This window comes from Capricornis sumatraensis, chromosome 11, assembly GCF_032405125.1.
Source record: "Capricornis sumatraensis isolate serow.1 chromosome 11, serow.2, whole genome shotgun sequence".
Taxonomy (NCBI): domain Eukaryota; kingdom Metazoa; phylum Chordata; class Mammalia; order Artiodactyla; family Bovidae; genus Capricornis; species Capricornis sumatraensis.
In genome coordinates, this window is record NC_091079.1 from 97,518,585 (window position 1) to 97,545,242 (window position 26,658).

Here is a 26,658-nt window from a genome sequence, read left to right on the forward strand (position 1 = left end):
ATCATGCATATTACTAATACATTTAAACATTAATATAAGCAATTCTAAGTCTAGTCTGTACTTGGTGAGTAATTTGATATTCTAGGGTAAAATTACTTTCAGAAGAGAAAGGTACTGCAGTTTAAAACTTACTTGAAGAAAATGCAAATATTAAAATTATAATGTTTTAAAATTCTGTATTCATTTAGTTGCATAACTGCATAGCAGGACACCCAGGTTTGATCCCTGGGTCGGGAAGACCGCTGGGAAAAGGGAATGCAAGCCGCTCCAATATTCTTGCTGGAAAAATGCTATGGACTGAGGAGCCTGATGGGCTACAGGCCATGGGGTCGCAGAGTCGGGTACAACTGGCTGACTAACACTAGCTCTAGCTTAGTTGTATAAAACTCATTATATATATATATTTTATATAAACCATCTATATTAACAAGGCTGTAGGATAGAACCTTTTGCCCTTCTGGCTGCGATGGCTAGGTTATTATGCAGAAAAGTGGTAAACTTTGGGAATATATGACTACTAAGCTTCCCTGGTAGCTCAGCTGGTAAAGAATCTGCCTGCAATGCAGGAGACCCTGGTTTGATTCCTGGGTTCGGACCGTCCCCTGGAGGCGGGCACGGCAACCCACTCCAGTATTCCTGCCTGGAGACTCTGCATACACAGAGAAGCCTGGTGGGCTGCAGTCCATGGGGTCTCAAGGAGTCAGACACACCTGAGCCTCTAAGCACAGCACACAGCACATGGTTACTAAAGTGTAGAAATCAACATTATCCTTTTAAGGCCATCAGTTCTCTTGCTTTAACTCAATATTACCTCCTTTGGCTTAGACAATTTTATGGACATGGTTTCAGGACACGATTTTCGTCAAAAATCCTATTTCAAGAACTCGGGTGTTATGTCATATGAAGAACATCTGCTTAGCCAGCTGTTGTCAACATTCAAGTTCAAGCTGTTTCCAAGAAGCCTCTTTCCCCAGTTGTTTCATTTGTTCGTTTGGGGAGAATGATCTGACACTGAATGCCAAGGCTAGATGTGATTACGACGGTCAAGACTGATTCGGGGAGCCTCAAGTGGGCCATCGCATCTTTGCAAATCGAATGGTCTGAATTGCTGGCAGGACACACTGGAGTGTGCTTGATAGATATACTGAGTAGCGCTGTCCACGGCGATGGTGCAATGTTCTGCTCTAGCGAAGGTGAATGTAAACTCTGCACTGGGATCTGCTGTAAGTGTAGTCATTTAACCAGAACAAAGTACCTGTTCGGCACTGGACGCAGGTAACAGAGCCAAGAGTCTGACCTGCACCGTTAAAATGAAATGCAGCTTGAGCATGAAACTCAGTTAATTTTGGCAGCGTACAGAAACACCCACGTTATCTAGGTCAGCTGTCTACACTTTCTTTCCTCTGGATGATTCTAAACTCTTCACTTTCTATAAACAAGAAAAAAAAAGATCTGAGATCTAACAGTGGTTTAACTTAGATGTAAAGATTAAATAGATGTTCAAATATCACTGAGAATTGCCTCCAATTATTCAGCAAGAGAATGAGTTCAGAAACATAAAAATTATTTCCTTTGTACTTTGTCTCACAAATATATCTTTAATTAGAAGAAAGCGGCGATTTGTATGTATTTCCTGTCTGTTTGCCCCAGGCAATCACAACCCCCTGAATTGACCTGTCCATCAAGAGAAAAGAGAGCTGAACTAAAGGCTGAACTCTTAAAATTGTGATACAAGCAAGATTCTACCAAGAAGGAGAAAAACACACAAAAAATTACTTTTTTACAAATGCGTTTACATTGTGCAGTGGAGGAAAGAAACTACAGGGTAAAGTGACCTGTGTGAAAATGGTTTTGCAGAAATGACCATTTACACATGTTTGCATGGCTTCATTATGGAGTTAAATGACTTATTTTTAAGACAAAGGAAGCACGCTTCACGCTTCTGAGGCTATGTCTCTAAGACATTCCGGAAGTACATGTTCACTTATCTGGAGCATTAGGGCCTCTTCTCTGGAAAAGTTCTCTGCACTGCCGCACTGCGAAGTCCTTGCTCCTCACGGTTATGTAGGAGAGTTCAAGTTTACTTACGCGCGGTTTCAACTGGGGCAGAGAACAACTTTTGTTAAGATCAGTATCAGACTTTTCAACAATTGAAACACACTACAAATTGACGAAGGAGTTGATAGATAGATCTTTTATCCTCGAAGAGGAGTAAATTTGCCACCTAAGGTGGCAGGACCTAATTCCTTGGAAACACTGGGAAAACATCTTACTCCGCCTCCGTTTCAAGAATCTTCAGTTCACCTTGGTCTGCTTTTCCTAGATTCTGTTTCTGGACATGCACCCTTCTAAAGACAATGTCTCCTTCCGGCTCTCCTCTTATTCCTGTAAATCATCAACCAATCCTCACTCCACTTCACCACATGAACACTTCATGTCTTCAACTTGGCATAAACTGAGATTTGGGAAGTTTTTATATGTCACACCCAGGAATTTGGAATTTACATTTATGGAAAGGGGAACAGTGAAATATAGTTTGACCAAGTAGGAAAATTACACCCTTCAATTTAATTATATCAATAATAATAATATTACATATTCCTATTTTTATATAGCAAAATATGGCACAGAAAATCTAGTACATTTTCAAATAGGCTTTTAGGACTTTGGAAAAGTGTGTAAAAGATGGACTTTGTGAGGGCTGGAAGATTTCCCAGTAAGAACCAGTCATTTTGGAGAGTGATGGAGAAGAGAGATAAAAAGAGCATTCTGCAGAACAAGGCAAACTGTGCCTTGCCAAGTATTCTAACTTGTCAAGAGAAGTTTCTCACCCAGTGAAATGAAAAATCCATGAAGTGCAATGAGGCTGAGAAGCTTCTGTGAGCTAACTCTATCTGTCCTTTTGGTCTAGCACAGAGATTGACTTCATCAAGGAAAAAGGACTGGGCATCCTGGGAAGATTTAGCTTCAGTTTGTGGGGAAGAAATTTGAGAGCTCCAGTGATATGTTAAGGCATTTTGACAATTGCGGCTCTTGCCTGATGCAAACTGAAGACGAAAAGGGGGTCAGGGCATGACGGCAAGTAACCTGGTACTAGCAAACTTGAATCCACATCAGCGGTAGAGTGCATGGATGCTTGGGATGAGCCTGGGACAGTGTTTTGACAATGTTCATGCAGTCATGCAAAAAGTAGGCCAATCACAGACTTTTCCAAAAGCCCAGGAATTTGCTTTATTTTTTTGAACCAAGTTTCCTTCTCATTTTGCCCAAAGAGGAACTATAGTTTTGGGAACAATAACTTAGGTACTTATCCTGTACCAGGGGTCCATGAGATGACCAGACCTCTGAATTCTTCTCTCTGAAGATGAATGACCAAGCAAGCCATTGTAGAGCCATTGGTAAGTGATGAATTCAGCTCTGCTTCCCAATGCACAGCACATCCAGTAAGGCCTTTGCTCTGGCTCCCAAGGCATAATATTTAATGTTCAGTACTCAAGTACCCACACGAGTTATATATTCTCTGCTATTCACAGAACCCACTGCACTTTAATAATCCTTGCCTTAATTATAGCGATTTAGTCGGGTTTTAGAATCAGACTGCCTGTATCAGATTGTAGCATCACCAAGCACTAGATGTGCCCTTGGGCAAGTGCCTTAATATATTATTCTTTTTAATTAATTAATTTATTTTCATTGGAGGCTAATTACTTTACAATATTGCAGTGATTTCAGTTTCCTTATCCATAAGGGCTACCCTTGCAGCTCAGTCGGTAAAGAATCTGCCTGCAATGCAGGAGACCTGCCTTCGATCCCTGGGTCGGTAAGATCCCCTGGAGAAGGAAATGGCAACTCACTCCAGTATCCTTGCCTGGGAAATCGCATGAACACAGGAGTCTGATGGGCTGCAGTCCACGGGGTCGCAAAGAGTTGGGCACGACTGAGCAATTAACACACTCACTTCCTTATCGGTAGGCTGGATATAATAGTACAGGGTTATTTTGATGTTAAATGAGATAATACATAGAAAACCCAGTGGAGGAGTCTCTGCATGTGGTAAATGGTCATTAAATATAAACTAGCCATCTCTTTGGTATTCTGAAGTCTTGACTACTTCCTAATGACATCAGTTTTCATCCTTTTTCCTTTAAAAACAATTCAGTTCATGTTTACTGAAACTAAGCTTCTCGAGCAAAGGTTTCAGTGTAGAAACACAGCATGGGTTTAATATCCCCGGTTCAAACTACCATTCCAGATTAAGGAGCCGATAGCCCAGGGGGGAAATCTGAACGTGCTTACATAGGGGTGGAAGTGGAGCAAAGACTCTCTTCTCCTTTGCTGATGATTGAACACAAGAGAAAAGGAGGAGGAAAATCCGAAAGAAAAAGACAATTTAACTTTTAAATGTCTTACTTTGTTTATTGCTCTCATTTTATAAGAAGAGCTTGAATAATTTAATACCATTTCTCTTTATCTCAGGAAAAACTTGAGCATGCATGCACCTTATCATGAAGATAAATATGTTTATATTCCCCAAACATGCTTGTTTGGGGAATCTTAGAAATAAAAGCCTTGCTTGGGTACTGGATTTGTTTTAGGAAGGATAAGAAGTACTGTGACATTTAGCAAGTGAATGTTTACTTGGATTAAAAAGCTACACTTGTACACAGTTCTTGAGAGGCAATGTAGGGGAAAAAATATCATTTGGAAAAAGGGAAATATATTTGGGAAAGAAGGTGTGATTTCTTGGTAAGAATTAATGTTTCATCTTTTGAGAAAGAAATAATGAACTCTACCCTCACTTAAATTCTTGATAAACAAAGCACTAGACTTTTTACTTTCTGAAAATTTGAAGAAGCTATTTCTTGAGTTTTCCACAAAAGAAAATGTCTCAGAGTTAAAAACAAACTTGTTTCAGTGCAAAAGCAGGAAAGCACAAACCTCTAAATTACAGAAAAATTTGGAAGAAACAGAGCTGGGCAACAGGCACTGAATTCTGGATTTTTCTAGGTCCTGGAGTGAAACAGCTTTGGAACACAAAATTTATAACAAGCAAGACATGCAGAACTTTGGATGTTTTCTAGACAAATATTCAGACTGAATCCTAAAGAATGGTTAATCTTTATTTTTCCTTCTATGACCCTCATGAGCCAGGCTAAATTAAGCAAGAAGCATAGCTCGTATTTCATTGCTCTTCTTTCTCTAGGGGTAGATTTTTTCCATTCCCCATTCGTTTATTTTATTTCATCTAGTACCCTGTATATGTCTGTTTAGTTTGATGATTACTTTCTATTTATTTTCTTGTGCAGCGTGTCAGCTAAGGGAAAGAAAATGTCTATCTATCTCTGTCTATCCATCCACCCATCTATTCATCTATCCATCCCATCTATCATCTCAAGTAATGGATGCAATTTAAATAAAGCTTTATCTAAATATTAATAACTATTTTAATATTAAAAATACTATTAGTACCACATTATCAATAACTTTTATTCATTCTCTCTTTCTTGATTAACATAGCTAAACTTATGAGATTATTGATAGAAAGAGTGTCTTTGTAGTTGAAAAATTGAAAACCATTTTTGCAAGTCAGCACTTCCTGATAAATATTAATTAGTGTGTAGAACAAAATAAGAATACGTAGACAAACAGTTCCTGGAAATGCTCAGTGACATGAAGAAACATTGGATTCTTAAATGTAAACCTTTACTGAGCTTTTGGTCTACTTATGTGTTATGTGTATGAAATATTCTTCAAACCTGTACTGACCGAAGGATTTTTCTATGCAAAGCCTTTTGAAGGGCTGGTTTTGGAAGAAAATGGTTGTCAAATGTTGAAACTTACCTCTTCTGGATATATTTTAAAGTATGCAATGTCACAGAACTGCTCTGCTTATGGATATTAGTGTGAGTTTTGTGACATAGTATCCTCATTTGTAAAATTAGGAGCTTGAGGAGATGATTCGTAAGATTTCTTTGTTCCTTGTGAGTCAGATAATTTTTATTATATAATTTTGTACTAAAAAATTACCATAATAAATTTACACTGCAATGTTCAGGATGAGTAATTCATTTTTCATTAGTAAACTCCATTTTATAAGAAAAATCATGTAGGTTGCAATTTTTAATTCAAGTAAAATTTACAAACTTTTGACCATCCTGAAAGACAAGTTCAACCTGCTTTCTGCGAATATATACCTTTCACCAAGATTTTGTTCACAGTCCTGGATGCTAATTAGGCTATGTTACTGTCAGGAATGTTATACAGAGTCTTTATAGCCCATATTCAAATAACTGAATCTGGAATGGAGATAGATAACTTTTTATTTCTTTACACTCAATGCTGGATATATTATTGTACCTTAATATCCCCAAATAAAAGATTTATGCAATCATGAGCAGAAAGTTATGGCAGAAAAAGCATTAACTAGGTCATATTGTTGCAAAAGATAATTAACAATTTTGAAACTTATATTTCATCACCGTAAAATGAGAGAGTAATATCTCTTCTCCATCTTATAAGTTGACTATGCAGTTTATCTTCTAAATTAAGAAACTTTTAAAAATGAAATGGGGCACTATTAATAATGATATCTGGTTAGCAGTTGTAGTCCAGTCTGTTCTGGACAACCTGGGATGGATGGTTGTCTTTCCTAACAAGCAGGACCAAGTAAAATAATGTGCGATAGAGGGCTGAAAACACAGTAGGTCTGCGAATACAGGGTCCTGGGAGGTTTTTAACACAAATTCTCTTTTACTGAAGAGATAGGGAGATGGTTAGGCTATTTGCAGTTTCTGAAAGGAGATACAGGGTTATGGCTCTTACTGACTACCCAGACTTGTACTTGGAGGGGGCTGTGAGGCGAGAAAGTGCGGGAGTGCTGATTAATAGATTAACGCTCTGAATGCTTTAATGACTGGCTAATTGCTTGGGATAATTCCCTGTGTAGCAAAGGGAATATAAATGTTATTCTAGATATAAGGGAAACTGTCTCTAGCTTTTGTACCATAGCTGAGCAAATTATATATTCAGAAATTTTCAGGGTCCTTTTCTCAGATTGAGCGACATTTTAAAATGCATGGATAGGTGCTCCTGTCTAGAAATATTTAGGATATTTGTTTTTCATTTTGTTGTTTAACAGAAAATATTTCTTCAATATTACCTTCTGCTGGACTGTATAGGCATGTCTACAGTAGAAACAGCCAAATGTAAGCATCCAGGAATGGCAAAGCAGCTTTCCAATTTAAACTCCCTGTATCCTTTATTGAATTATGAAGAGGGAGGGAGATTATGTCTGAATTACTATGCAAGATGAAATGTTAAGTGTTTGATCTCCCACATTATATCCATAGCGTTCCAAAAATAAGATATTTGAAGTAAACCGTATATAAATCTCTCTAAGCCATTTGCCAGTACTACAATGGCATTCTGGAAACATATATATATTTTTGGTCCTCACATTCAATTAAACTTGTCACCCAAACAGGGACTATTTATTATATGGAGGTAAGAATAATATGAAAATACCGATCAGTGCTGGGATCATGAAATCTACTTTGCCATTATTTAGTCTAGCAATCTAACCAAAGTAATTCTTTGAAAAATCTTATTAGTCTAGATATGAGCCTCAGCCCCTGCAGTCAGCTTTCTGTGATTAGTTTATACAGCTACTCAGCTCCATTTCCTATTAATAATGTGTTTATCATATAACTATATTCCAGGACTTAGCCTTTTATCTGATTTATAAACACATTTAATACATTTTGCTGATGCAAGCTTTAATGTATTTAATAAAACAGTCTACAAACTTTATTATTAATGTGTAAATTTCATAGATAACTGAGACTATCTTCTATGTAGGTCACACTCTAAACAATTTATAACAATTTTTAATGTTTTATTTAGAAGCCTTTGGAGTGTGGAATGAAGGATTTGAAATGAGCCCGAGGTTCCTTAGATGGCACACTTATTTCAAGGGGTAGCTTTACAATTCTAATAGAGCGTCCATGCACACAGAACATCCTGTGAAGCCTACTTTTAATGTAGATCTGGATATACTATGGGCCATTTTTCCCTCTGAAATAAAACTCATGAACAGGACAAAATTTATTTGGTTTAATTTTTTCCCCACAACATCTAAGTTACAGAGTCTCTACTCCCACACTCTGAACTTGTCTTGTTTTAACATAGAGTTTACTTTCATGACACTAGGCTAGATGAAAGGAAGACAGGTATAAACAACAAAAAAATGCTTACCTTAATGCTGTGTTTAAGTCAGTGTTCAAAGATAGGTGCTAATCAAGTGGAATAGACTCCCAGATTATGTAAAGGATCAAGAAAGAAGGACACACAGAGAGAAATGCTATGGATAGGGAGGGAAGCTAACAAGTCTAAACACCATGGACCAAGCAGGCTGTCTCAGAGTGAAGATAACTAAGGTGGTAATGAACACATTCACAGAATTCTAGTGGTCTTGCAGCATCTAGAAAGGCAGACACTAGAGTGTTCTGGCCGAGACACTACTACATGGCACCACCACGCTCTTTCGAAACTTACTGAAATGACGGTCCTTTCAGACAGTCTAAGAGTCTAACCGCTTTTGATGGCTGAAAATGTCACAGGAGACAAATCAGCTTTCCATCTGATCTTGTATTTCCCAGGAAAACGTTTTCGCTTCACTTGTATTCTCCGCAGTTGGGTCATTTAGTAAAGTTACCCAGGTATCCTTCTATTTATTTTTCTCACTGTACATTATTAAATTGGGCTTTTCCCCTTTTTAATTGAAATATAGTTGAGTTACATTATTATATTATTTCCATATGTAGAAAATAGTGATGTGACATTTTTAGATATTGTGTAAGATGCAAACTTACTGTAATATTACTGCCAAGCCACCAGGGAAGCCTTCAAGTTGGTGTTGGTCATCTACAAATCTTCAGAAAAATGCCTATTCAGGTTCTCTGTCCAATCTTTAGTCAAGTGCCGGGTGTTGTTGTCTTAATCGAGTTGTATGTGTTCTTTATATATTTTGTATGTTAACCATTTGCATCATTTGCAAATATCTTCTCCCATTTGTTTCAATGTCTTTTGTTTTATTGATGACTTCCTTTGCTAGGAAAAGTTTTTTAGTTTGATGTGGTCCTATTTGTATTTTTGCGTTTGTTGCCCTTGCCTGAAAAGACAGATCCAAATAATATACCGATACGGTTGATGTCAAAACTTTACTGCCTGTGTTCTTCTAGGTGTTTTATGATTTCAGGTTCCACATTTAAGCCTTTAATCCACATTAAGCTTACTTTTGTATGGGGTGCAAAAAAAAGTGTTCCAGTTTTATGCTTTTGTATGTACCTGCCCAGTTTTCCCAACACCATTTCTTCAAGAGCATTTCCCCATTGTACATTCTTGCTTTATTTTTCACAGATTAATTGCCCATATAATTGTGGCTTGATTTCTGGGCTCTTTATTCTGGTCCACTGATATGTAGGTCTGCTTTTGCGCCAGTACCACATTTTGTTGATTACTATAGCTTTGTAGTATTGTTTGAACTCAGGGACCTTGATACTCCCACATCTGTTCCTTGATAAGATTTTTTGGCTCTCAGAGTCTCTTGTCAGTCCAATCAAGTTTTAGAATTATTAGTTCTAGTTCTATAAAAAAAAAATGCCACTGGTATTTGAAACAGGAATTGCACTGAGTCTGCAGATGCTTTGGGAGTATGGACATTTTAACTGTAACAATTCTTCCAATCCATGAATACGGAATAGCTTTCCATTTATTTATATAGTTTTCAGTTTCTTTCTTTAGATTTCATATTACAGCTCTTTCCCCTTCATGATTAAGTTTATTTCTGTTTATTTCTTATTTTTGATATGATTATGAATAAGGTGTTTTCTTGATTTATTTTTCTGGTAGTTTGTTATTAATATAAGAAATGCAGTAGATGTCTGTATATTGATTTTGTATCCTGTAATGTCACTGAATTTATTTATTATTTATAGTAAGTTTTGGTGGAGTCTTTGGGGTTCTCTATATGGAGTATCATAACATCTGCAAATAATGTGCTTTACTTCTTTTATTCCAGTAGAGTGAAAGTGGAAACAGTGACAGATTTTCTCGGGCTCCAAAATTACTGTGGATGGTGACTGCAGCCATGAAATTAAATGACACTTGCTCCTTGGAAGAAAAGTTGTGACAAACCTAGACAGCTTGTTAAAAAGCAGAGATATCAAAGATCTGTATAGTCAAAGCTATGGTTTTTCCAATAGTCACATATGGATGTGAGAGTTGGACCGTAAAGAAGGCTGGGCACGAAAGAATTGAAATATTTGAATTGTGGTGTTAGAAGAGACTCTTGAGATTCCCTTGGACTGCAAGGAGATCAAACCAGTGACTCCTAAAGGAAATTAACTCTGATATTCATTGGAAAGACTGATGCTGAGGCTGAGGCCCCAATATTTTAGCTACCTAATGTGAAGAGCCAACTAATTGTAAAAGCCCCTGATGCTGGGAAAGAGTGAGGGCAGGAGGAGAAGGGGGTAACAGAGGATGAAATGGCTGCATGGAATCACCAGCTTGATGGACATGAGTTTGAACAAACTCCAGGAGATAGTGAAGGATAGGGAAGCCTGGCACCCTGCAGTCCACAGGATTACAAAGAGTCAGAGACAATTTAGTGACTAAACAGCAGATACCAATAAAATGTTGAATAAAAGTGACAAGAGAGTGTGCTGTTGACTTGCTCCTGACCTTAGAGAAAGAGTTTTCAGCTTTTCACCACGATTATAATGTGAGCTACAGGTTTTCCATTTGTTGTTGTTCAGTTGCTCAGTTGTGTCTGACTCTTTGTGACCCCACAGACTACAGTACACCAGGCATCCATGTCCCTCACCATCTCCCAGAGCGTGCTCAAAATCATGTTCATTGAGTCAGTGATGCCATCCAACCATCTCATCCTCTGTCCTCTTCTCCTCCCACCTTCAATATTTCCCAGCATCAGGGTATTTTCCAATGAGCCAGTTATTAACATCCTGTGGCCAAAGTATTGGAGCTTCAGCTTCACCATCAGTCCTTCCAATGAATATTCAGGATTGATTCCTTTTAGGATTAACAGGTTGGATCTCCATGCAGTACAAGGACTCTCAAAAGTCTTCTCTAACATCGTAATTCAAAGGCGTCAATTTTTCGGCTCTTAGTTTTCTTTATAGTCCAACTCTCACATCCATACACGACTACTGGAAAAATCATAGCTTTGACTAGACAGACCTTTGTCGGCAAAGTAATGTCTCTGCTTTTTAATATGCTGTCTAGATTGGTCATAGCTTTTCTTCCAAGGAGCAAGCATCTTTAATTTCGTGGCTTCAGTAACCATCTGCAGTGACTTTGGCACCCAAGAAAATAAAATCTGTCTCTGTTTTCATTGCTCCCCCATTTATTTGTCAAGAAGTGATGGGACCAGATGCCATGATCTTAGTTTTCTGAATGTTGAGTTTCAAGCCAATTTTTTCACTCTCCTCTTTCATTTTCATAAGAGGCTCTTTAATTCTTCTTCACTTTCTGCCATATCTGAGTGAAGTTGCTCAGTTGTGTCTGACTCTTTGCGACCCCATGGACTGTAGCCTATCAGGTTCCTCCGTCCATGGGATTTTCCAGGCAAGAGTGCTGGAGTGGATTGCCATTTCCTTCTCCAGGGGATCTTCCTGACCCAGAAATCGAACCTGGGTCTCCCACATTGCAGGCAGATGCATTACCATCTGAGGAAGCTATTTCTCCTGGCAATCTTGATTCCAGCTTGTGCTTCATCCAGTCCAGCATTTCTCATGATGTACTCTGCAAATAAGTTAAATAAGCAGGGTGACATATATAGCCTTGACTTACTCCTTTCCCAATTTGGAACCAGTCCATTGTTTCATGTCCAGTTCTAACTGCTGCTTCTTGACTTGCACACAGATTTCTCAGGAGGCAGGTAAGGTGGTCTGGTATTCCCATCTCTCTCAGAATTTTCCACAGTTTATTGTGATCCACACAGTCAAAGGCTTTGGCATAGTCAATGAAGCAGAAGTAGGTGTTTTTCTGGAATTCTCTCGCTTCTCTATGACCCAGCGGATGCTGTCAATTTGATCTCTGGTTCCTCTGCCTTTTCTATATCCAGTTTGGACATCTGAATATTCTTGGTTTGTGTTGAAGCCTAGCTTGATGGATTTTGAGCATTACTTTGATCACATGTGAAATAAGTGCAGTTGTGCGGTAGTTTGAACGTTCTTTGGCATTACCCTTATTTGGGATTGGAATGAAAATTGACCTTTTCCAGTCCTGTGGCCACTGCTGAGGTTTCCAAATTTGCCTGAGTATTGAGTGCAGCACTTTAACAGCATCATCTTTTAGGATTTGAAATAGCTCAACTGGAATTCCATCACCTCCACTATCTTTGTTCGTAGTGATGCTTCCTAAGGCCCACTTGACAAAGTGAACTTTATTATGCTAAGATATGTTCTTATTATTCCAACTGAGTTGAGAGTTTTTAATCTTGAATGGTTATTGGATTTTTTCAAAATGTTTTTCTACATCTATTGAGATAGTCATGTGATTTTTATCCTTTCTTTTTTTAATGTGGTATTAATTAATTGATTTGTGAATACTGAACCCTGAAAGAATTTTCATCCTTATATCCCTGGAATAAATCCCACTTGATCACAATGTGTGATACTTCAACTGTGTTTTAGAATTCTGTTTGTCAATATTTTGTTGAGGACTTTTCCATCTCTGTTTATCTGGGAAATTAGTCTATAATTTATTTTTTATTGGAAAGTGTCTTTGTCTAGTTTTGGTATCAGCATAATGCTGGACTCATGGAATGATTTTGGAAATGTTCCCACCTTTTCAATTTTTTTTTTTTTGCAATAGGTCAAGAAGGATGTGTATTAACTCCTCTTTAGATGTTTGGTATAATTCTCCTGTGAATCTGTCTAGCCCTTGACTTGTTTTTAGGTTTTTTTTAAATTTTTTCATTTGCTGGTTTTTAATTATTAATTCAATTTCATTACTAGTCATTGGTCTGTTCAGATTTTCTGTTTCTTCCTGACTCATTCTTAGATGATTTTATGTTTCTAGGAATTTATCTTTTTCTCCTAAACTATCTAAATTTTTGAAATATAATTGTTTGTAATATTTTATGATTGTTTTTATTTCAGTTGTGTTTGTTATAACTTCTCCCCTTTGATTTTTAGTTTTATTTATTTGAGCCCTCTTTCTTATTTTCTTGGTGAGTCTAGTTAAATGTTTATCAATTTTGTTTCTCTTTCCAAAAGAAGAGGTCTTAGTCTTAATGATATTTTCTATTCTTGTGGTTTTCTGGTTTTGTATTTCATTTATTTCTACCCAGGTTTTTACTATTTCCTTTCTTTAATAACTTAGGGTTTCCCTAACTCTTCTAGGTGCAAAGTTAGATTGTTTACTTGAGATTTTTCTGGTTTCTTGATGTAGGCCTGTCTTGCTATAAATTTCTCTCTTAGAACTGCTTTTGCTAGGTCTCATACATTTTCAAAAATTGTGTTTCTGTTTTCAGTTATTGCAGTGTATTTTTTTTTCTTTCAATTTCTTGGTTGATTATTTTTTTTTAGTAGCATATTGTTTAGTCTCTATGTATGTATTTTTTCCAGTTTTTGTCCTGTAACTAATTCCTAGTTTTATTCTGTTGTGATTGGAAAAGATGAATGATATTATTTAATATTCTTAAATTCATTGAGACTTATATTGTGGCCTACCACACATTACCCCTGGTAGCTCACTGGTAAAGAATCGCCTGCAATGCAGGAGAGCCCAGTTCAATTCCTGGGTCAGGAAGATCTGCTGGAGAAGGGGTAGGCTACTGACTCCAATATTCCTTAACTTCCCTGGTGGCTCAGCTGGTAAAGAATCTGCCTGCAATGTAGGAGACCTGGGTTTGATCCCTGGGTTGGAAGGAACCCCTGGAGGAAGGGAAGGCTATCCATTCCACTATTCTGGCCTGGAGAATCCCATGGACTGTATAGCAAAGTCCATGGACTGGTCACAAAGTGTCAGACACGACTGACTTTCACTGTCACTGTGTCTGGTCTTCCCAGGTGGCACTATTGGTAAGGAACTGGCCTGACAATGCAGGAGAAGTAAGAGAAGTGGCTTTGATCCCTGGGTCGGGAAGATCCCCTGGAGGAACGCACAGAAACTCACTCCAGTGTTCTTACCTGGAGAATCCCTTGGACAGAGGAGCCTGGCGGGCTATAGTCCATAGGTTTACAAAGAGTTGGGCACGACTGAAGTGGTTTAGCACTTGTACTGTTCTGGAGAATGTCCTATGTGCACTTGGAAAGAATGTATAGTGATGGCTTTGGTTGGAATATTCTGTGGCTATTATTAAGTTCATTAAGCTTGATATTTCACTTAAGGTCAATGTTTATTGATTTTCTCTCTGGATGACTTATCTGCTGATTTAGTAGAGTGTTGAATTCCCCTACCATTATTTTATTACTGTCAATTCATCCCTTTATGCTTGTGAACATTTTCGTTATAAATTTGAGTGCCCTTATGTTAGGTGCTTATGTTTTTACAGATGTTATAGTCTCTTCTTGCACTGACGCCCTTATTTTCATGGACTGTCTTTGTCTCTTGTTACAGTCTTTATTTTAAAGTCAATTGTGTCTGGATGTTAATCTCCCAACTTTCTTTTCATTTCCATTTGCATGAGATGTCTTTTTCATCCCTTCACTTCCAGTCTGTGTGTATTTTTAGCTCTGGATTGGCTCTTTTGTAGGCAGCGCATAGATGGTTATTGCTTTTCACCCATTTAGTCACCTTTTGATTGGGGCATTTAGTCCATTTACATTTAAAGTGATAATTGATAAGGGATGTACTTCTGTTGACATTCTGTTATTTGCTTCTTGGTGTTTTTGAGGTCGTTCTCTGTTCTTCTTTTAATTTCTCTGCATGTGTTTTGATGGTTTTGTTTAGTATTATGCTTGGATTCCCTTCTCTTTGTTGTTTCTTATTTGTTTGTTTTGAGTGTGTCTATTCATTCTATGTTTTCTATTTGTATATATATTAAGTTCAAACTTTTTCTAAAAGTTCCACATTTTTTACTTTCCCACCTCACATTCTATGTTGTTGACTTCCTATTATATATCTTTTCATGTATTCCTTAACTTATTGTGATTATTATTGATTCCTTTATACTTTGGACTTCTGTCTTTTAACCGTCACACTGGCTTTTTAAGTTGTTGATCCACTGACTTTAGTATCACATTGCCTTGGATTTTTTCATTCATCTATTTTCATATTTATTTAAGGAAGAGTCTTCAGTATTTCTTTTCAAGCCAATTTAGTGGTGACAAGCTTTTAGTTTTTGCTTCTCTGGGAAACTTTTTATCTATTTTTCAATTCTGCATGATAATCTTGCTGCATAGAGTATCTTTTTTGTAAGTTTTACTTTTCTTTCCTTTCAGCACTGTAATTACATCATGACATCCCTTTCTGATCTTTAAAGCTTCTGTTGAAAAGACTCAATTTATAGTCTTATAAGGGGGTTTCCTTGTATGTAACTCTGTTTTTCTCTCAATGCCTTTAAAATTATCTTCTTATCTTTAACATTTATCATTTTAATTACAAACACACAGGTTAGTGTGATTCTTTTTGGATTCATGTTGTTGGGAACTCTACTTTCTGGACCTGGATATTTGCTTTCTACCTCATGTTGCAGTCCAAGAGACTCTCCAGAGTCTTCTCCAACCCCACAGTTCAAAAGCATCAGTTATTCAGCACTCAGCTTTCTTTATCATCCATCACTCATATCAGTGCATGACTACTGGAAAAACCCTAGCTTTGACTATATGGACCTTGGTCAGCAAAGTGATGTCTCTGCTTTGTAATACACTGTGTATATTTGTCATAGCTTTCCATCCAAGTATTAAGTGTCTTTTAATTTTGTGGCTGAAGTCACAGAGTGCAGTGATTTTGGAGCCCAAGAAAATAAAATCTGTTACTTTTTTCACTTTTTCCCTATCTATTTGCCATGAAATGATGGGACTGGATGCCATGATCTTCACTTTTTAAATGTTGAGTTTCAAGCTCCTCTTTCACATACATCAAGAGACTCTTTAGTTCCTCTTTGATTTTTGCCATTAGAGTGGTATCATCTGAGGGTTTGTATCAACTGAGGTGTTGATATTTCTCCTGACAATCTTGATTCTAGCTCATGATTCATACACCCTGGCATTTTACATAATATACTCTTCATAGAATTTGAATAAGCAGGGTAACAATATACAGTCTTGATGTACTTCATTCCCAATTTTGAGCCAGTCTGTTTTTCCATATCTGGTTCTAACTGTTGCTACTTGTCCTGCATACATGTTTCTTAGAAGACAAGTAAGTCGGTCTGGTGTTCCCATTTCTTTAAGATTTTTCAACAGGTTTTTTTTTTTTTTTTTGTGATCCACACAGTCAAAGGCTTTAGCATAGTCAATTAAGCAGAAGTAAATGTTTTCTTGGAATTCCATTGCTTTTTCTATGATCCAAAGGATGTTGGCAATTTGATCTCCTGTTCCTCTGCCTTTCCTAAATCTAGCTTGTACATCTAGAAGTTCTCAGTTCATGTACATTAAAGCCTAATTTCAAGGATTTTGAGCTTACTTTGCTAGCATGTGAAATGAATGCAATCATATGGTAGTTTAAAGATTCTTTGGCATTGTCTTTCCTTGGGACTGGAGTGAAAACCGAGCTTTCCATTCCAGTAGCCCCTGCTGAGTTTTCCAAATGTGCTACTATGTTCAGTCCAGCACATTAACAGCATCACCTATAGGACTTGAAATAGCTCAGCTGGAATTCCATCATCTCCACTAGCCTTGTTCATAGTAATGCTTCTGAGGCCATCATTAAAATGAGCCAATTTGAGAACAACTGCAACATGATTGTTCTGGGAAAATGAAGAGGTTAAAGATTTTACAGGACATATTGGTGGTCAAAGTTGAATTAGTTGTAGGGCAGGATGTTGGGCCAGTAAGACGGTGGTCAAGATGGTCTATTTGGTTGGATAATATGGGTTCAAAAGGAGGGGTGGGGGAAAATGTTGAGGAGTAAGGTTTTGAAGAATCAGAGTTGAAAACTTTCAGTTCTCCAAGAGTTTTTAGAAATATAATAATCCAGCTACAATTGTGGATATTATAGTTTTCATTTAAAAAAATTAAAACTAATGTTTAGAAAGGTTTTCTAGCTCTTTGTATCTTCTACAGATTTTATTAAGTATTGTTTATAAAAATAAATTCTTATAAGAATAGGTCTTGGGTCTAATAAACACACAATTTTTCAAGCAATAGATACTCTCTTTTTTTGAATAGACGATTGAATGCAGAGTTCCAAAGAATAGCAAGAAGAGATAAGAAAGCCTTCCTCAGGGATCAATGCAAAGAAATAGAGTAAAACAACAGAATGGGAAACACTAGAAATCTCTTCAAGAAAATTAGAGATACCAAGGGAACATTTCATGCAAAGATGGGCTCGATAAAGGACAGAAATGGTCTGGACTTAACAGAAGCAGAAGATATTAAGAAGAGGTGGCAAGAATACACAGAAGAATTGTACGAAAAAGATCTTCATGACCCAGATAATCACAATGGTGTGATCACTCACCTAGAGCCAGACATCCTGGAATGTGAAGTCAAGTGGGCCTTAGAAAGCATCACTGTGAACAAAGCTAGTGGAGGTGATGGAATTCCAGTGGAGCTATTTCAAATCCTGAAAGATGATGCTGTGAAAGTGCTGCATTCAATATGCCAGCAAATTTGGAAAACTCAGCAGTGGCCACAGGACTAGAAAAGCTCAGTTTTCATTCCAATCCCAAAGAAAGGCAATGCCAAAGAATGCTCAAACTGCTGCACAGTTGCACCCATCTCACAGACTAGTAAAGTAATGTTCAAAATTCTCCAAGCCAGACTTCAGCAATATGTGAGCCGTGAACTTCCAGATGCTCAAGATGGTTTTAGAAAAGGCAGAGGAACCAGTGATGAAACTGCCAACATCCACTGGATCATGGAAAAAGCAAAAAAGTTCCAGAAAAACATCTATTTCTGCTTTGTTGACTATGCCAAAGCCTTTGATTGTGTGGATCACAAGAAACTGTGGAAAATTCTGAAAGAGATGGGAATACCAGACCACCTGACCTGCCTCTTGAGAAACCTATATGCAGGTCAGGAGGCAACAGTTATAACTGGACATGGAACAACAGACTGGTTTCAAATAGGAAAAGGAGTACACCAAGGCTGTATATTGTCACCCTGCTTATTTAACTTCTATGGAGAGTACATCATGAGAAATGCTGGACTGGAAGAAACACATGCTGGAATCAAGATTTCCGGGAGAAATATCAATAACATCAGATATGCAGATGACACCACCCTTATGGCAGAAGGGAAGAGGAGCTAAAAAGCCCCTTGATGAAAGTGAAAGAGGAGAGTGGAAAAAGTTGGCTTAAAGCTCAACATTCAGAAAACAAAGATCATGGGATCTGGTCCCATCACTTCATGGGAAATAGATGGGGAAACAGTGGAAACAGTGTCAGACTTTATTTTTTGAGGCTCCAGAATCACTGCAGATGGTGACTGCAGCCATGAAATTAAAAGACTCTTACTCCTTGGAAGGGAAGTTGTGACCAAACTAGACAGCATATTGAAAAGCAGAGACATTACTTTGCAGACTAAGGTCCGTCTAGTCAAAGCTATGGTTTTTCCAGTGGTCATGTATGGATGTGAGAGTTGGACTGTGAAGAAAGCTGAGTGCCGAAGAATTGATGCTTTTGAACTGTGGTGTTGGAGAAGACTCTTGAGAGTCCCTTGGACTGCAAGGAGATCCAACCAGTCCATTCTAAAGGATATCAGTCCTGAATGTTCTTTGGAAGGACTGATGCTAAAACTGAAACTCTAGTACTTTGGCCACCTCATGCGAAGAGTTGACTCATTGGAAAAGACTCTGATGCTGGGAGGGATTGGGGGCAGGAGGAGAAGGGGACGACGGAGGATGAGATGGCTGGATGGCATCACCGACTTGATGGATGTGAGTTTGAGTGAACTCTGGGAGTTGGTGATGGACAGGGAGGCCTGGCATGCTGCAATTCATGGGGTCACAAAGAGTTGGACACGACTGAGCAACTGAACTGAACTGAAAGGAATAACCAATTGAAAACTGAATAACACAACAGACTAAAATATGCTTGGCCTCCTTCCTTCTACCTAGAGCCCAAATCTCAGGGAGGATATGCATAAGTGTTCTGTGTGTGTGTGTGTGTGTGTGTGAGAGAGAGAGAGAGAGAGAGAGAACGAGAGAGAGACAGAGAGACAGAGAAAGAGAGAGAGAGAGACTTATCAATGCTAAAAATCCAGAAAGTCTGCTACAGGAAATTATGTCTATTTTCTGTTAGTTGCATGGAAGATGGTATTAGATTCATAGAATAAAACTTCCTGTGGAAACCATAGTTTCAATTCTGCTAGAGAAATGCTGCAACGTGTGAAAGATGATTATAGGATAACTCTTATGTCAACTCTTATTCTCATGGAGGAAACGTGAGATGCCACAGGGATCCAGAATCAAACACAAGTGAGTTTAATTGGAGCATTGTTTTAAGAGAAGCTGGGTCAACCTGATTGCAAGGTCCATGCCCTTAATAAAAATATGTTCCTATAAATAACAAGGAAAAACCATGCTATTTTCAAGCTAGACTCTCTGTTTACCATTATAAAATACGGTATTGATCATTTGAAGCCACATAAATAATAAAACAAAACACTGCAGGTAGATATAAATATACCCTCAAATATATAAAGAGAATGAAGTTTGTTTTCAGTTGCTGAACCTTGATGCCATTGTGTATAGTTGATTTAATTTTACAGTTGATAGACCAAGTCAAAATAACTGAGTCTGATATTATGAAGACCAGATCACTTTGGCTATTTAGCAATGAGCTTGACTTCTGTAGTTCTTAACTGAACACATACACTTTGGCAAAAAAGCAAACTTTGTTTTAAGAAATGAAAAAAAAAAATACCCTCATGTAAACAAGTCGATATTGAGCAACCCTTTGAAAATTTTTTCAAATGCTCTTGTTCTTTAACATGTAAAAGACTTTTTTGAGTGGTTTCCAACTGTTTGTCAGTACTTCATTTCTCAATAATTCCCTAGATTCTATTCTATGACTTCTCACCCTGCTGTGTGTGACACACGGAGGGCCACACACACACACAGGAGAAATATACACATTGCCTGAGCTCATGAAAACTTGCCTCTGTTTCTTCCAACCAAAGACATGAGTATCTTGATCTTAGAAAATACTTTTCACCTACATGAAAACATGAATAGATCCAATAGACTGACTCATGCTGGGAAGTGAAAAGTAATCTTAAAACTGAATGAAATACTTCATCTAACAATTATTTGTTGATTATTTATTGGCGTGTACCTTTGATACAGGCACCAACATTGATATCATTGATTCAGTCCATTTTATTTACTTATTTGTTTATTTATTTGTTGAAGTATAGTTAATTTACTAGGTTTAATTTCAGGTGTTCTGCAAATTGATTCAGTTATATATATATATATATATATTTTCCTTTTGGACTCTTTACTATAGGTTATTACAAAGTATCAAATATAGTTCCTTGAGTTATACAGGAGGACTTAGTTGCTCATGTATTTTATGTATAGCATTGTGTATCTGTTACTTCTAAGCTCCCAGTTTAAATCCTTCCACCTACCTAACTTCCTCCCTCCCTCTTCAGTAACCATAAGTTTGTTTCTTTTATTCTTTTTTTTTGTTCTGTAAATAAGTTCACATTTTTAGATTTTGCGTATCAGTGATATTTGGCTTTCTTAGTGAGTATGTGTTGATCCCAGTCTCCTAATATCTCTCCCTACTTCCCCACCTTCCCCTCTGGTTACTATAAGTTTGTTTTGTACATCTACGACTCTAGTTCTGTTTTGCAAATAAATTTGTTTTTACCGTTTTTTTTAGATTCCACATATAAATGATGTCATATGATATTTGTCTTCCTGTCAGACATTTCACTCAGTATGATAATCTCTAGCTTTGTCTCTACTGCTGCTGCTGCTAAGTCGCTTCAGTCGTGTCCGACTCTGTGTGACCCCATAGACAGCAGCCCACCAGGCTCCGCCGTCCCTGGGATTCTCCAGGCAAGAACACTGGAGTGGGTTGCCATCTCCTTCTCCCGTGCATGAAGGTGAAAGTGAAAGTGAAGTCGCTCAGTTCGACTCCTAGCGACCCCATGGACTGCAGCCCACCAGGCTCTTCCGTCCATGGGATTTGCCAGGCGAGAGTACGGGAGTGGGTTGCCATCATAGCTTCATCTCTAGGTGCTTCAGATGACATTATTTCATTACGTTTATAGTTGAGTAATATTCCGTGTGTATATACACTGCATCTTCTTTACCCACTCGTCTATCAAAGGCGTAGACATGAGATGCGATGGTTGCTGTATGTGGCGCTGCAGTGCACACTGGGACACAAGGATCTTTTGGAGGAAGGGTTTTCTCTGAATGTGTTCCCAGGAGTGGGGTGACAGGATCATATGAAATTCTATTTTTGGGTTTGTAAGGAAGCTCCATACTGTTTTCCATAGTGGCTGACCTTCCACTTTTGGATATAGTAGTATCATTCTAGCTACTTATTTGACAAAATGTAATTTTAAAAAGTAACTGTATGTACTATGTACCTTTTGCTATTTAAAGGGCTACTTCTTACCCGACTCTGAATATGTTGAATTGCTTTTAAAAAGTTGTCTTGATGAGCTCTTTGGGATATAGAGCAAATATAAAACTGGAGTTATGGTCCTTCACTCTGGGTAAATGTTCTTGAGGCATCGACTGAAAACTGTCTTAAGAATAGTTGAGGAACATGCTCAACGTTAAAGCCTCCCTACCTAGTGAGCTTGCCTCATTATTGTGCCAGTTTGACTCTGTGAAAATGGAGAAAAATCCGAGGCTGCCTGTGTATCCAATGCAGTGTAATTAGGGTGATGTGGGACTGTTCAGCTGTGCATGCGGAAGCACGGCGGGACACCTGCAGAACCAAATTTCATCCTAGGTAAAACCATCTCCACAAGGTCTTTAAAACACCAGAAATTTCACGGTTTAGCCAAAATGAAAGTTTCACAGTATAATATCTTCTCTTGAAAGTTAACTAGATTTTATGTATCTACAATAATGTGAAAGAAAAGTGTTGGCAATTTTATTTACAGAGGAAGAAAGATAAAGGAAAAAATTTTGAATTAAATACTACTCAAGATGTATTCAATTTAATTCAAAAGACTATTTTTTGAAAATTATATCAGTAATTTTAAAATAAGTTTATATTTTTGTAGGTTTATAATCTCTGGAAAGCAAAGAAACAGATATTCTATATACTAAATAACAATATAACATGGCAGAAATGATCTTTTCAAGAGTGCACATGGCTAGTTTAACTTGACATACAATTTGAAAGTGAAGGAGATTTTATTTTTGTCATTTTAATGTATGGAGCAAGTATTTACTTGAAAGTGCTTACGCTTGTAGAGGAAACAGAAAAAATTATTCCTTTATCATGGCAGAATGTAAACATTCATGCCATCTGAATAGATAGGATATGAATGACTATTAGCTCTGTGCTCTTATTTGCTTGATGTTTTGTAATTAACATCAAAATTAATTATTTTATAATATAATATATAACACATTGTGATAAATACAACTCTTACACATTTATTATTTATGTTGCTATTACTTTTAGGTTTATATTAGTGAATATTATCATAAGTGCAAGTTATATATGATGTAAGTAGGTAATGCAATTTATGAATTGAAGTCAAAAGCAAAATATATATATATATATAAATGTTAGTAATTTAAAACACAGAGGATTCATTTTTTAAAAAATTGAGGTGCAATTGACATATAACATTATATTCATTTTAGGTATATAACATAATGATTCAATATTTATATGATCATTACTATAAGCTTAATATCTATCACCATGAAAAGAGAATGAAGTCGCTCAGTCATGTCCAACTCTTGCGACCCCATGGACAGTAGCCTACCAGGCTCCTCCATCCAGGTTATTCTTCAGGCAAGAATACTGGAGTGGGTTGCCATTTCCTTCTCCAGGAGATCAGGGATTGAGTCCAGGTATCTCTCATTGCAGGCAGAAGCTCTACCCTGTGAGCCACTAGGGAAGCCTCCATTGCCATACACAGTTATAATGCTTTTCTTATGATGAGAAATTTTAAAACATTATATTTAAAATTTGTAGTTTTCCTGTTGAATTGAGGATAATGAAGAATGTTTCATGAATGAAGAGAAAAAACATGTTTTCAGGAATTTGCTTGTTAAAGAATTTGCTATGTTAAGTGCATATGTATTAACTTAATGAATACAAAGCAGAATAGTCATAAACTGTCAAAGTAAGGGGCACACCCACTTTAAAAACTGAGTTTGAGCATTTATTTATACAACTGTGGCTATGGCTGATCCTTTAGTCAGTAATGTGATTTTTCCCCCATCAGGCTGTGTAAAGCCGTCATTTACTAATTAATCCACATAGAGATTAATTAGGAAAGGCAAGAGGTTACTCTCCCCCCATTTTACAGATGAAGGAGCGAAGATAAGGGAGGTGAAGATATATGCCACAGGCCCCAATTAACGGTGGCACATTTTACTCACCACTGCCATTTTCTGAGGCCCTCAAAGCACTGGACTGAATCGCTAATCCTCTTAATTTTACTCTGCACTTGGTAGGGGACAGGTACAATTATCCTCATTTTACCTCTAAGGAGAATGCACTGCTCTCACATCAAAGCTTACCCAGGGTATTTGGCAGAGTTTAGAACTCATCACAACTTTTTAATTTGTAAGTTATTCTTTGCCTTGTGTCAGCATAATATACTCTTTGCTAATTGGAATCTGAGAATTTAGATGCAAATAAAGGTGTTTTGATATTCTGTCTTATTTTCAGCCATTGTATAACAGCTTCTTCCAGTTTTTTTAAATAATGAATGAATATTTAAAATAACACCACTTCAAACTGATGATACCTGCAAGCAAAATACAACCAGATGTTTTACTGCCTTCAAAGGTGCTATAACAGAATGCCACAATCTCGGTGGTTTATACAAAAGAGAACTGTCTCACAGTTCTGGGGGCGAGGAAGTCCAAGAGCCAGGCGAGGGCAGATTTGGTTTCTGGTGACAACCTACTTGTTCATAGATGCCTTTCTTCACACAGTGTCCTCACGTGGCAAAAGGGTGACCAGGCTGTCTGGAGCCTCTTCTAACTTCACTCGCTCAGCCGTGACCGATTTTTTCCGACCTCATGGACTGCAGCACGCCAGGCCTCCCTGTCCATCACCAACTCCCAGAGTTCACTCAAACTCATGTCCATCAAGTTGATGATGCCATCCAGCCATCTCATCCTCTGTCATCCCCTTTTCCTCCCGCTTTCAATGTTTCCCAGCATCAGGGTCTTTTCCAATGAGTCAACTCTTCACATGAGGTGGCCAAAATATGTAGTTTCAGCATCAGTCCTTCAAATGAATATTCAGGACTGATTTCCTTTACAATGGACTGGTTGGATCTCCTTGTAGTCTAAGGGACTTTCAAGAGTCTTCTCCAACACCACAGTTCAAAAACAACAATTCTTTGGTGCTCAGCTTTCTTTATAGTTCAACTCTCACATCCATACATGACTACTGAAAAAACCAAAGGCATGACTAGATGGACTTTTGTTGGCAAAGTAATGTTTCTGCTTTTTAATATGCTGTCTAGGTGGGTTATAGCTTTTCTCCCAAGGAGCAAGCATATATTAATTTCAAGGCTGCAGTCACCATCTGCAGTGATTTTGGAGCCTAAATAAATAAAGTCTGACACTGTTTCCACTGTCTCCCCATCTATTGCCATGAAGTGATGGGACCAGATGCCATGATCTTAGTTTTCTGAATGTTGAGTTTTAAGCCAACTTTTTCACTCCCCTCTTTCACTTTCATCAAGAGGCTCTTTAGTTCTTCACTTTCTGCCATAAGGGTGGTGTCATCTGCATATCTCAGGTTATTGATATTTCTCCTGGTAATCTTGATTCCAGCATGTGTTTCTTCCAGTCCAGCGTTTCTCATAATGTACTCTGCATATAAGTTAAATAATCAGAGAGACAATATACAGCCTTGACGTACTCCTTTCCCTATTTGGAACCAGTCTGTTGTTCCACTTCCAGTTCTAACTGTTGCTTCTTGACCTGCATACAGATTTCTCAGGAGGCAGGTCAGGTGGTCCGGTAGTCCCATCTCTTTAAGAATTTCCCAGTTTGTTGTGATCCACACAGTCAAAGGCTTTGGCATAGTCAATAAAGCAGAAGTAGATGTTTTTCTGGAGCTCTCTTTTTCTACAATCCAGCAGCAGTAGGCAATTTGATCTCTGGTTCTTCTGCCTTTGCTGAATCCAGCTTGAACATCTGGAAGTTCATGGTGCACGTACTGTTGAAGTCTGACTTGGAGAATTTTGAGCATTACTTTGAACATGTGAGATGAGTGTAATTTTGTGGTAGTTTGAACATTTCTTGGCATTGTTTTTCTTTGGATTAGAATGAAAACTGACCTTTTCCAGTTCTGTGGACACTGCTGAGTTTTCCAAATTTGCTGGCATATTGAGTGTAGCATCCTCTTTTAGGATTTGAAATAGCTCAACTGGAATTCCACCACATCCACTAGCTTTGTTTGTAGGGATGCTTCTTAAGGCCCACTTGACTTTGTATTCCAGGATGTCTGGCTCTAGGTGTGGGATCTTTGCATTGATCACTGAGGAAGGCTTTCTTATCTCTCCTTGCTATTCTTTGGAATTCTGTATTCAAGTGGGTGTATCTTTCCTTTCTCCTTTGCCTTTAGCTTCTCTTCTTTTCTCAGCTATTTTTAAGGCCTCCTCAGACAACCAATTTGCCTTTTTGCATTTCTTTTTCTCGGGAATGGTCTTGATCACTGCCTCCTGTACACTGTCATGAACCTTCATCCATAGTTCTTCAGGTACTCTGTCTATCAGATCCAATAGTCACTTCCACTGTATAATCGTAAGGGATTTGATTTAGGTCATACCTAAATGGTCTAGTGGTTTTCCCTACTTTCTTCAATTTGAGTCTGAATTTGGCAATAAGGAGTTCATGATCTGAGCCACAGTCAGCTCCCAGTCTTGTTTTGCTGACTGTATAGAGCTTCTCCATCTTTGGCTGCAAAGAGTATAATCAACCTGATTTTGGTATTAATCATCTGGTGATGTCCATGTGTAGAGTCTTCTCTTGTGTTGTTGGAATAGTGTGCTTGCTATGATCAGTGCATTTTCTTGGCAAAAGTCTGTTAGCCTTTGCCCTGCTTCGTTTTGTACTCCAAGACCAAAGGTGCCTGTTACTGCAGTTCATCTCTTGACTTCCTTCTTTTGCATTCCAGTCACCTACAATGAAAAGGTCACCTTTTTGAGATGTTAGTTCTGGAAGGTTTTGTAGGTCTTCATAGAACTGTTCAGGTTCTTCAGCATTACTGGTTAAGGCATAGACTTGGATTACTGTAATATTGAATGGTTTGCCTGGATCATTCTGTCATTTTCAGAATGCATC